Raw genomic sequence first — 12750 nt, 5'->3', positions numbered from 1 at the left:
TTCAGAGTATGTATTTGTATGCAAAGCTGAAAATTCATCAGTCTACCTTTCGAAATGAGTCGTGACAGAAGACTATTTAAGAAGGATATTATCCGAGCCCACTTACAGGTAAGACTCTAAGTACACTAAGATACGGGCTAATCCCCTCCGCATGTCCCCCCTCCAAAGAAAAAAGGTGAGTGTACTGAAATTGGAGCTGATATAATTATCTCTGTAAAATTAACAAGTAAAACCCTAACCCCTTCCGCCATCGCAAGGTTCTAACGATGATATAATAATCCTATTTTTCGCAAAATATATGCTTTTGACATAAATTTATCCTATTTTAAATCGCATTGAAGAATCGAAGCTTATTCTTAAAGATGGTTTAAATACGAGTTAATTGACATTTGTCAAATGTTGGGATTAAACCTTAATTATAGCGTGCTGTCAGGTATGGGATGAATTTTGTGAACCGCTAGCGTCATGCATTCCGTTAACTAATTGAGCGAAATATGTTTTTTACATTATCTTTATGCTATGATACTTTTGATTAAAGTACATAACGGGTTTTGATTGTTTTAATAGCTAGTGTGAAATGCTTACAAAAATTAACTTATTTATTTGTGCATTAAATTAAAGGGTGAATAATAGTTCTTTAAAATGGTAAATACAAATGGTTTAACAAGGTTCTTTTTTAGCATAATAATGAATTATAAGACCCTCTCCTAAAATACATACTGTAAGCCAGAGGAGATAATCACTCATTTTGCCATTATAAAACTATTATGTATTTTAGCTATGCGCGTGCTATTAGAAGCAAATTTAAGTGGGGAATATGTGAAAATTAGCCTCAAGGTATTAAGAAAACTAACAATTTATTCTTTATTACAGGACGTTTGACGATGCGCTTCGGGACGTGAGTTGCTATGCGCGGTCTATTTGAAGCTAATTTAGCTGGAGAATATGTTGAATTTGGGCTCAAGTTATTGGGAAAACAGAAAATTTATTCTTTATTGCAGGAAGTTTATGATGCGCTTGGGGACGTTGGTGGCTATGCACGTGCTATTAGAAGTGAATTTAACGGGAAACCATGATTTTAAGGTTCAAGTTGTTTGGAAAACTAAAATATAATTTTTATGCAGGAGAATCCTGACCAAGAGGCCCCCCCCCAAGAAGCCGAGGGTTTGTGATGCAGTCACGGAAGGTGAAGACGCAACCACATCTCTGCCTTCATTACAAAGCACTGAAGATGCGAGGCCTGCCGCCTTGCAAAACCTACAGACGAGGCCTTCTGCTCTGCAAAGCCTGAAGACGATGCATTTTTTCCCTCCCCTTGCAAGACAGCGAAGTCATGGAGATTTCACTGGAAACCTCTCAAGGTGACATCATTATTGCCAATCCATTCGTAAGTAAAATTATTGGACAAATCATAGATAGCAAAATGATTTTTTTTTTAAGTTTGACAGTTTTTGTGTGCTTTAGCGGTAAAGTTTAAATATTAGGATCTAGTATAAGGCAAGAGGCAGGAGGTTGAAAAGCAATAAATTTGTCAGGGTAATAGGATATCGAGAGAGCCCTTGTTTGCTGCCTCTGGGGGGAGATTTGAGGCTATTGCCCATCCTAAAAATAGTTTTTTCGTCACAATGAAAATAACGTATCCTTTTCGCGGTTAACTGTACGATTTCAAAACAAAATATTTTCGTCAAATCAAAGAACATCATTGCGACTTTGAGAGCCCTGAATCATAAGTGTTTCAAGGAAAAATACTTTGTTATCCTTTTCAAGGTCATACCTGAATTGCCTCTTATTAAGGGGACAGACAATGAGCCAACTTGGATTGAGCAACTGTTGCCCGATTTCTTCGGTGAAGAAGCGAAAACCACTCCGCAAATGAATACCCATTCTACAAGTCCAATTATTTAAGACTCATTATTTAATGCAAATCTTATTCGATGATGCTGGGAAGAGGTTCCCCCTGACCCTCAGAAAAAGATTATAGGTTTCTTTGTTCGGCTTAATAATTGAGACAATTTGATGATGTTGGGAGGGGGAAAGGGCCCTAAAAATAGAGCTATAGGTTTTGTTTTTAGGTTAATCAGGGAATAGTTCTCGGACGGAGCTTGACCCTCAAAAATAGTGCTATAGGTTTTCTTTTCAGGCTAATAAGTGAGAACTATTATGTATCTCGTTTGGTACCTCTGGGGAGGGGCTTATCCCTTGAAAAAATAAAGCTTAATAATATATTCTTTTTCAGGCTAATTAATTCTTTTTCAAACAGTTCGTGGTAACGAACTGTAGTAAGGAGCGACCCGGCTCAATAGTAACCAAAACTCTAAAAAATTGAATTTTGATATCAATAGCTACATCAAAAGAATCGCATTTTAATGCTGATTTTAAATATATAAGTTTCATCAAGTTTAGTCTTACCCATCAAAAGTTACGAGCCTGAGAAAATTTGCCTTATTTAGGAAAATAGGGGGAAACACCCCCTAAAAGTCGTAGGATCTTAGCGAAAATGACACCATCAGATTCAGCGTATCAGAGAACCCTACTGTAGAAGTTTCGAGCTCCTATCTACAAAAATGTGGAATTTTGCATTTTTTGCCAGAAGACAAATCACGGGTGCGTGTATATTTGTTTGTTTTTTTTTTTTTTTTCCCAGGGGTCATCGTATCGACCAAGTGGTCCTAGAATGTCGCAAGAGGGCTCATTCGCAAAACGGATGTCGCAAACGGAAATGAAAAGTTCTAGTGCCATTTTTAAGTGACCAAAAAAATTGGAGGGCATCTAGGCCCCCTCCCACGCTCTTTTTTTCCCAAGGTCAACGGATCAAAATTTTGAGATAGCCATTTTGTTCAGCATAGTCAAAAACCATAATAACTATGTCTTTGGGGATGACTTACTCCCCCACAATCCCTGGGGGAGGGGCTGCAAGTTACAAACTTTGACCAGTGTTTACATATAGTAATGGTTATTGGGAAGTGTACAGACGTTTTCAGGGGGATTTTTTTGTTTGGGGGTGGGGCTGAGGAGAGGGGGCTATGATGGAGGATCTTTCCTTGGAGGAATCTGTCACGGGGGAAGAAAAATTCAATGAAAAGGGCGCAGGATTCTCTAGCATTACTATAAGAAAACAATGAAAAATAAACATGAAAACGTTTTTTTCAAATGAAAGGAAGAAGTAGCATTGAAGCTTAAAACGAACAGAGATTATTACGCATATGAGGGGTTCTAAAAATACTTTAGCATAAAGAGCGAGGTATTTAGGAGGAGATAAATACCTTGCTCTTTATGCTAAAGTATTTTTAGTAATTTCAACTATTTATTCTACGGCCTTTCTGATTCAGGGGTCATTCTTAAAGAATTGGGACAAAACTTACGATTTAGTGTAAAGAAGGAGGTATTAACGAGGGTACAAACCCCCTCATATACATAATAAAAATTAAAGAATATAAAAGTTTGTTACGTAAGTTAATTCTAAAGTTACGTATATTTTTTGCTAATAAAAAAAATTCGTTAAAATTAAAATTAATAGTTGCCTTTTTATGTAACCGAAAAATTGCATGGCAACTAGGCCTCCTTCCCCATCCCATATTTCTGAAAATCGTATGATCAAAACTAAGAGAAAGCCATTTAGCCAAAAAAGGAATTAATATGCCAATTTCATTTGAATAGTTTACGTGTGGAGAGTCAAAATCAAACATGCATTAATTCAAAAACGTTCAGAAATTACATAAAAAAACTAGTTTTTTTAACTGAAAGTAAGGAGCGACATTAAAACTTAAAACGAACAGAAATTACTCCGTATATGAAATGGATTGTCCCCTCCGCAATCCCTCGCTCTTTACGCTAAAGTTTGACTCTTTGCCACAATTCTGCTTTTTAAAACAATTAAAAGCTTTAGCGTAAAGAGCGAGGGATTGCGGAGGGGACAATCCATTTCATATACGGAGTAATTTCTGTTCGTTTTAAGTTTTAATGTCGCTCCTTACTTTCAGTTAAAAAAACTAGTTTTTTTTATGTAATACAGGTTAAAACCGAACCATTTCAAAAGGAACATAAGCTGTTATTATTTTTTAGTTTCACCTAGCGACATTATCACCAACTCAAGGGGCATACAATCTCTGCTATGACATTGAATAGCTATAGGAGACAGAACAGGCACCAGAGGAAAGTGAATGGGGGTGGGGGTAAACTTATTTGGGTTAGGGGGTGAACCCAAATAGTGTAACTCCCCCAACTCCGCAAATCTCGGCCTCGACGCTGATTTTTGAGATCGTGTCTAAGAGGAAGTACGCCCTAGCTAGGTCGAGAGGCTCCTAGAAGACCAGATGGTAACCAGTCCCCTCAGTGCTCATTCTGACCGTGAGGAGGGAGACCAGGGGTAGTAGGAACCAGTGGAGCTGGCTCACCCCTGTGTTGCCTGATTCTTATCTCTGTAGTTATGTCCTGTGCAATGTTTATGTTTTTAAACCTGAGTTTGGAGACCATTCAACACCCTTACAGCTTGTACTATCTGTTCGGATCAAACTGACATAGTACATTCCTCTGCGGACAAGATTTGAGCTCTTCGTCAAAGACAAATTAGGGAGGCGGATGGACGGGATAGTATTAAAGCATCCGTCACAATTTTTTTTTTATTTAAATGAAAAACTTGGAGAAGTATATCCATATTGTATGCAGACCGAAGTGCAAACACTTCATCCGAATTTACATAATTTTGGGGATGTCTTTTTGTAATGGGTGGATAAAATTTCCAATAAAGTTGGTAACTATATAAGGGAAGTGGATCAATCGTTTTATTTATCAAGAGTTTAGTTGTAAATTTAAAACAATTTAATAGGGAATTTGTTTCAGGAGGTGAGAGGGGGAAGGGAGTATAAAATATAATGCAGATTTGCGGGATTTTAGAGGTGTACAACGCTTTTGTTTCGATACGGGTCTAAAGTATTTCAAATACGCGGTCCGTTTTGCAGGCAATACGCCCCGAAAATATGATGCTAGTAAGACACATTCGGAAAATTTGGCAGTTATTGGGGTGGAGAGGAGACATCCGAAACAGGATATTGTTGTACACCACGTTCTATTCGCGGTGGATGCTAGCCAACGGTTTCAGGGTTACAAAGGTTAATAGAGCCTTCCAATTTGACCAAAGCCCTATATGAATACGGTTCTTGACACTTTTGTCAGTAAACGCTCTGAAGCAAAGACGAAAGTAGAAAAGGATATCTTTAAGCTTATTTTGATTTCAGCCTTCAGTAAAATGCGGAGGAGTGGAAGTCAATAGGAGTCCTTTCGACGTCGTAACCGACGCAAAAGAATTTGCTCGAATCCTTGCCGATCCGAACCTTACATCGTTCACCATCATAGATTTCAATATCGTCCTTTTACATAGAAAAAAAAAGAAATGCATTGTTAAATGAAAATATTGCCACAGGCAGGGCCATTTCAAAAATTTCTAAAAACTTATTTTAGGATTTTATCACAATGTGTGTAACCTCCATTGGCCGGGGATGGCACAAATTCAAGTATATTATGAAGACACTCTGTTCAAGTATAAAACAGACAATCTGTTGGACGATTTATACTATGGAGAGCACATTAGCTCTCGAATTGACTACACCATTTCGGACGAGTCCATTTACCCTGCGCTAGTGAAGTGCCAGGCCTCAAGTAAGGTATCATTCCTAGAGTCCCAGACGGGGAGTGACTTGATTTCCTACGGTGTGCTTGCAGGTCCGAAGGTGTACTGTCAGCGAATGCCCTATGAGAAAAACCCATAAATTCTGCAAGGGGGTGCCTACACACTGTGAAGGAAAATTTCGACATGAGTGTTTACAGAAACTGTGTAGAGAACAGTTTAGTTCCAAGAGTGAAGTTCATGGCGATTTGCTCTTTAACATTTAAAAACTATACAATTAGAGCTGAGAAAAATACCGTGTTAGACATGTCAGACAAGGTCTATGTATTCGCGGGCGTACTATCGCATGGAGATTACCGGGATAAATTTGAATTTGAACCGGGATGTATGTGTTCAGTATAGACACCATCTTGGTCTGGAGAAAATTCAATAGTTGATGGAAGGAAGACCCCTTTTATCCATGTCAGTTGTGTTTTTATTTGCAGTGTTTTATATGCTTGAGCAAGCCGGAATCTTTGTTGTTTTTGTTTACCAGTGTATTTTTTCTTTATCATTAAGTAAAAAGTGCTTAATATTATACGATTATTCTATATTCAGCCTGCCAGCCGGTTCCGGGCCTTTGGTCGTCGCAGTGGCCACTGCGCCCTCCGGTGGATGGTGGGCACCCCTTTCCTTAGTGTTTTTAATAGTCAAGTTGCTATTGTTTTTCCCCGAGTGGTTATGTAAACATGTTTTTTTTTTTTTTTTATTGTAGTGCATTTATTCACATTAAAGAAAGCAGGTATTTAATTTTTTGTTATTTTTAATATAGGGAATTAGCATTTCTGTCGGATCTAAATCAAAACACACCCGAGGATTTACGTGTAGTCACCAGTGTTTTTTTGACAATGAAATTACTGTATATCTCTACCAGTGAACAGTAAAAAAGGTCATTAGTTGCCATAATGACAGTGAATAAGCTACATAAAACAGACATTTTTTTCTGTCCTAGGTAATTCAAAACCGTGGCTTAGGAAGGCTATACTCAAACATTGTGTTGAAAAAGAATTCATTAATTTCACAACAGAGTTGTGTTTACATTTAACTGAAGGTAATATTCAACTGCCAGGAGTAGTTAAGCAATAGACAAAGCAATATTGCTCACTTGCACATGTCCTAGCATGCAAAAATAAGGGAAATGATTTTAAAAGAACACACCTTGTTCAAGCGGATGGTATTTTTTTTTTTAACTACCAATACTTCCAATAATTGTGGGGCTTGTAAACACTGTTCTAAAAAAAATGACTAAACCCTACCTGCTGACACCAATAGAACTTGTCCTTTCACCAAAAGAGTACTTTAAAGATAATCTTGGTAAATTTATTAACAATGAGAATTGCCGACGATCAAAAATTACTTTTGCTTGAAAATGCTCTTCGACGTTTGGACATTCATAAAGCATCCCGCGAAAGACCGCTCAAAACTAAATGTCATTGACCACACATAACCTCAAAGGTCACCACTACCACCAAAACGAAAAGAAGAAGATTTGTCATTGTCTAAAGTTTCAGCAAGTGTTGCAGACCTATTGCCTCAGTCGTATCGCAAGGAATGTGAAAGGTTCTTGACCTGTATCTCTGAAAATGAACGTGTACAACATGATGGTAAAAAGAATGAGGTTATAATCCATGGCAAGACCTAGAATCTGATTGATATGATATCAGATTTGATTGCAAATCGTAAAAGACATGCATCTTTTGACAGTCATTTGAATAAATTTTTAAACTCATTCGAATTTCCCAAACAGCCTTATTGCAAATAAACATATATTAAATCCATCAAAAGAATACGGTCAAATATCAAAAGACGGTTTAAATCATTTTGGGAAATACCAGCAGACTAAGTGGCGATGATTATTCACTATTAAAAGGTACAGAGCGAAGGTGTCTTAAAATTATTGTATCACCTGTTAGTATTCAAAAGGATGGTGGACTCTTCACTACACATTTGCATTCAAAATGGCTGAAGTTTTGAATCGTGTTTGTGAGAATATCGGTGAAGCGGGAAGTTTAGATTTCCCCTGCCACACTTGCTTGAGTCATCCGACTTTAAAAGAAGCTAGTTACAGAGTATTTAGAGATTGAACCAAGTTACACTCTTCATTGAAATCATAGAGTTCGCGGTAGTTATTATAAAAAAACTAAAGCCTTTTTGCCATTGTATATATTACATGGAGATCTTTTGACTCTAGACGGGGTTCAAAGGCGTCACAACAGTTCATGCAAGTATATTTTACTGGTAATTAGCGGTCTTAGTCGCTATGCATTTTCCGTTCCGTTGCGGTAAAAGAAAGATGATGAAGTTGCTAAAGCTCTTGAATCGATCTTTGAACAAGATTGTTATAGGAAAATTCAAACACATTGAGGGAGTCGAGTTGTTTATCCACATGTAAAAAGGGTTTATAGAAATATAACACAATGCTTTATCATAGTCATAGTCCAATCAAGGTGGGGTTTACTGAACGATTGATTAGAACTATTCGACTTTTAATCTCGAGATACTTTACATTGAAAAATACTGCTGCTTTTATTCAAGATTTAAATAAAATCATGTTGATTCATAATCAGCGTCCTCATCGATCTCTGTCCAATTTCAGTCCTCTGAAAGTTCATTGGGAGGACCATGACACATTTGTTTATTTAAACAGTATTCCAATGAAAGAAATTCAATGTTGGTGATTCAGTTCAAATCAATTGAACTGGTAATATTTTTGAAAAGGGGAATTACTTATGATCCTCTGAGCTTTTTAAGGTGTCCAAAGTCTTGACACTAAACCTATAACGTATCGTCTACGTTATATGAATGGTGAAGAGATTCTTGGCGGTTCTTATGAGTGTGAATTACAAAAACTTAAAACAATAGAATATATCGGATTGAAAAGATATTAAAGAGTCGAACTCGCCGGGACAAGAGACAGTTGCTTGTTCATTGGCTAGGGTACAACTCTGATTTTGATTCTTGGATTGGTGCTGAAGACGTTCACCATGCCTAATGATTTCTATTTAACATTCATGTTTAATGTCTTTGATTCCCTCTATGATGATTCGAATAAAACGAGCCATTTTTGGACAAAATCCTCCCCCGCCATCAAATTCAATAGAAAGTATAAGGTTGCTCTTGTTGATTGTATTTTCGAAAATACATATTATGTACTGAGTAAAGATCGTACATAAGACACAAAAGTTAGACCAAACGATTGGCCTGTGTATGGAGAGAAAGAGGAATGGATAAATTCACCCAACTCTGACGGATACCCAGATCTATTCCTAAAATGCACAGAATTTGGATAGAATGAATGATTTGTGTCTTGCAATCAATAGAAGCATCTCTGCTCGTTTAGAATGATGTATTCAAGTTTAAGTATTCAATGGAACGTGGTAGTATTTACATTAGCCCCCCCCTTGGAAATTAAATGATTCATCTCAACGATATTCTCAAAGGTGTTCTTGATATTAAACGGAATATAATCAATGTTAAAAGTGCTGGAACTATCAGTGGGATGGAACGTTTCATTTTTGCTGACGTTATACCCGGCTTCTCTTCAGACAATTGTATGTTTCTTTATGCATGCTTTTTTTGACATCGAGTATCGGTAATACCTATGTACTCCTCCTACATGATCTTGAACGGGAAACCACTCACGAACACATTCACCACTACAATATAAAGCACCTTCAATATATTCCTCTAAACATCTCATATTTTGAAGTATTTCAGTTAAAATTCAGAAGTATATTAGGCGATCTCTTAGCAATAACAAATGATTTGGCTGTGATTACATGACATTTTCAACCCGCTCAAAATGGTTAATAGAGAAGATGCATCTGTTTGTCCTGATATTTATTGCTATGTTACTACTCTTAGACCACAACATTTGGGTCATGGAATAGACTATTACAAGGGTCGCTCTTTAATGTCGTGTTACGGTCTTGGCAATTGTTTTGCTAAGTTGTTTCGCTCTGCGTTACCCTTGGCTAAGAATTATATTGCTCCGGTTGCTGTGGACATTCCGTCCTCTGCGCTACATTATCGGAGCTCTGGGAAGGATTCTAATGAAAGTATATCACAATATATCAGGTCTATCTCAGGAAAGTGTATCGCAAATCAGAGGAAACTGCATATCCTCTGTGCAATTTGCATGGATTGCATAATCTACACTTTTCGTCATATTTATCAACAATAGTATAATTCTCACAGGATGACCAGCTGTCCAATGTATACAAACATAGTGGACATGTTCAGATCATTTTTTCACTGTTGACAGTCTCACTTCCAAAAAGAAACGGACTTGCGATTGATAAAATGAATCTTCCCTTTACTTCTAGAAAGGAGTAATCGAGTGGCGTCACAACACCTGTTTGCTCAGGATTTTCGACTTATTTGTTGATACCATGTGAAAAATCGTTCATCTAAAACGAATTTCAGGTAGTCTTCAAAAATAAATCCACAATATCATTTTGTTTTGTTTCAATTAGTATATCAATAAATTGAGTTAATGCATCTGGCCCACGACGTACAAGTCTCATACAATAGTCCAAAGATGGAGACGTCATTATATCGTCAAGCATTCTTTGACAGAATATTTTCTTCTGGACTGATAAATGTTGAATATTTAGACTCAAACATTTTTCCTAAGTCACTAGATTCCGTATGCTTTTTTGTTTCTCAAATCCGTCCTTTTTTTAGTCCTACAGTCTCATTATAGACTAACAAACCCAAAAATGAAGATTCTTTCTACCGTCTCTTCCCCGGTAAAATATCCAACAAGAAAAATATCTGCGAAAATGGAATAGTAACAAACTCACTCCTTTTTGACATACTAAATCAATTCGTTGCCTTCAATATATTTCACTAATGCATTTAATCCATCTTGTATTCTCTGTATATGCATTATATTTACTTTGCTGGAAAACATAACTGTGAATACGACTTGAATTTGCTCAAGGATATCAATGAGAGGATATCAAGGATATCAAGGAACCCTTAAGAGTCATAGAATCTTAACTAAAAGCACACCATCAGATTCAGTGTATCAGAAAACTCTACAGTAGAAGTTTCAAGCTCCTATCTACAAAAATTAGGAATTTGAATTTTTGCCACAAGACAGATCACGGATGCGTGTTTATTTTATTTATTTTTATTCCGGGGGTTGGATTGACCCAATGGTCCTAGAATGTCATGAGAGGGCTCGTTCTAACGGAAATTAAAAGTTCTAGTAATCTTTTTAAGTGACCAAAAAATTGGAGGGCATCCGACACTAATTTTTTACCCAAAGTCACCGGATCAAAATCCTGAGATAGTCTTTTTATTCAGCATAGCCAAAAAACCTAGTAACTATGTCTTTTGGGACGACTTATTCCCCAACGATCCCCGTGGGAGGGGCTGTAAGTTACTAACCTTGACCAGTGTGTACATATAGTAATGGTTATTGGGAAATGTACAGCCACTTTCAGGGGGATTTTTTGGCTGGGGGAGGGTGTTGTACGGGGGAACTTTCCATGGAGGAATTTTTCAAGGGGAAAGAAAATTTCCATTAAGGGGCTGAAGGATTTTTTAGTATTTTATTTAAAGAACATTGAAAAAATAATTATGAAGAAGTTTTTTCAACTGAAAGTAAGGAACCGCATCAAAACTTAAAACGAAGAGAAATTATTACGCATATAAGTGGTTCACCTCCTCCTAATACCTCGCTCTTTCGCTAAAGTGATTTTATTAATATCAACTATTTATTCTACGGCCTTTATGATTCAGGGGTCATTCTTAAGGAATTGTGACAAAATTGAAGCTTTAGTGTAAAGAGCGAGGTATTGACGTGGGGGGGACCCCTAATAAACATAATAAAAACATACGAATATAGAAGTTCGTTACGTAAGCTAATTTGTAAGCTACTAATTCGTAATTCGTAAATGTTCGTCAAAAATTTAAAGTTTTAGTTGCCTTTTAATTAACCAAAAAATGGGAGGGTAACTAGGCCTACTCTCTCGCTCCTCTTTTCTCAAAATCGTCCAATCAAAACTATGAGAAAGTCATTTAGCCATAAAAATATATTAATATGCAAATTTCATTTTAATTATTCATGTGCGGAAAGCCAAAATCAAAACATGCATTAATTCAAAAACGTTCAGAAATTAAATAAAAAAAAAAGTTTTTTTTTAACTGAAAGTAAGGAGCGATATTAAAGCTTAAAACGTACGGAAATTGCTCCGTATATGAAAGGGGCTGTTCCCTCCTTTTTTTCAGTTAAAAAAACTTTTTTTTTAATTTAATTTATTTGTAAAGGCAAACAATCTCCTATTACATAACAAACAGGTGTACATAATCAATAATACCAGTTTCTCTAGGGATTAGCAGATTCAGGTATATATCCTATGGGTGTGCTGGAATGGATTACAGTGTCAAAACTGAAGTCTTTAGTTTTTAAGATAATTTTGATTAATTTCATTTCTGAAGAAGAAGAAAATTTTCTACACATTTGTCGAAGATACTCTTGGAGAATGATTTGATGAGTTAAGTTGGAGATTTAGCTACGGTACCAAATTGGCGCTTTATGGACGAGATGGCACAGTAACAGCTAGCAAATTGATCCTAGATGAGAGTGGATGATCTACCCTCGGGATGGGTAAAGGGTCTCCCTAAAGTAGTTTGACTAAGTAGCCCGTATAAGGGTAAGAGAAACGCTCAGTGCCCCAGAATAGGCGAGGAAAATTTTACGGCATGACCGAAAATCTCTTGGGAATCCTTGTATGGGTAAAGTGGATGCTTTAACCGTGGATTAAAGAGGAGTGTTCGACAGCGTATTGGCCTCAAGTAACAAACGTTGAATTAGTTTGTTGAGGTAGCGCTCTCAAGCCATTAAAATATCATTGTTGCAACGACAAATATTTCAAGTATATCTGACGTCATTCGTATGAAAAACATTAGAAAATTTTGACTATGGAAAACATACCAAGTAGAAGTTTGAACACTTGAATAGTAGAAACCGTGAAATTTGGGTTAGGTGTCAGACGAGATATATACTGTGCCACCAGGCTTCCTAATAATAATAAAGGAATCATAATGATAAAAAAGGCATAATAGTGTGACATCGT

General features: G+C 36.7%; 2 protein-coding genes across 8 annotated transcripts in view; one reads left to right on the top strand and one right to left on the bottom strand.

Annotated features, from left to right (window-relative positions):
• LOC136026470 (protein MON2 homolog) overlaps positions 1 to 12750 on the bottom strand; it is a 483967-nt gene that overhangs the window by 320620 nt on the left and 150597 nt on the right. The gene's annotated exons all lie outside the window — the stretch shown is intronic.
• Positions 1 to 12750, top strand: part of LOC136026472 (calcium-dependent secretion activator-like) — a 122519-nt gene that overhangs the window by 76631 nt on the left and 33138 nt on the right. The window contains exons 9-11 of one of the 6 annotated variants that reach the window (XR_010617296.1): positions 6 to 108; positions 1125 to 1387; positions 5235 to 6528. The exons of 2 other annotated variants lie outside the window; for them this stretch is intronic. The gene's annotated coding sequence lies outside the window, so the exon portion shown is untranslated. Of the gene's footprint in view, positions 1 to 5; positions 1388 to 5234; positions 6529 to 12750 lie in introns of those variants that run through there. 3 more of the 6 variants (XR_010617297.1, XR_010617295.1, XR_010617298.1) reach the window with 3 other exon arrangements.

Source organism: Artemia franciscana, chromosome 4 (assembly GCF_032884065.1).
Source record: "Artemia franciscana chromosome 4, ASM3288406v1, whole genome shotgun sequence".
Classification (NCBI taxonomy): Eukaryota; Metazoa; Arthropoda; class Branchiopoda; order Anostraca; family Artemiidae; genus Artemia; species Artemia franciscana.
Note: the sequence above shows the minus strand (reverse complement) of the source record. Positions and strands in the feature narration are given on the sequence as shown.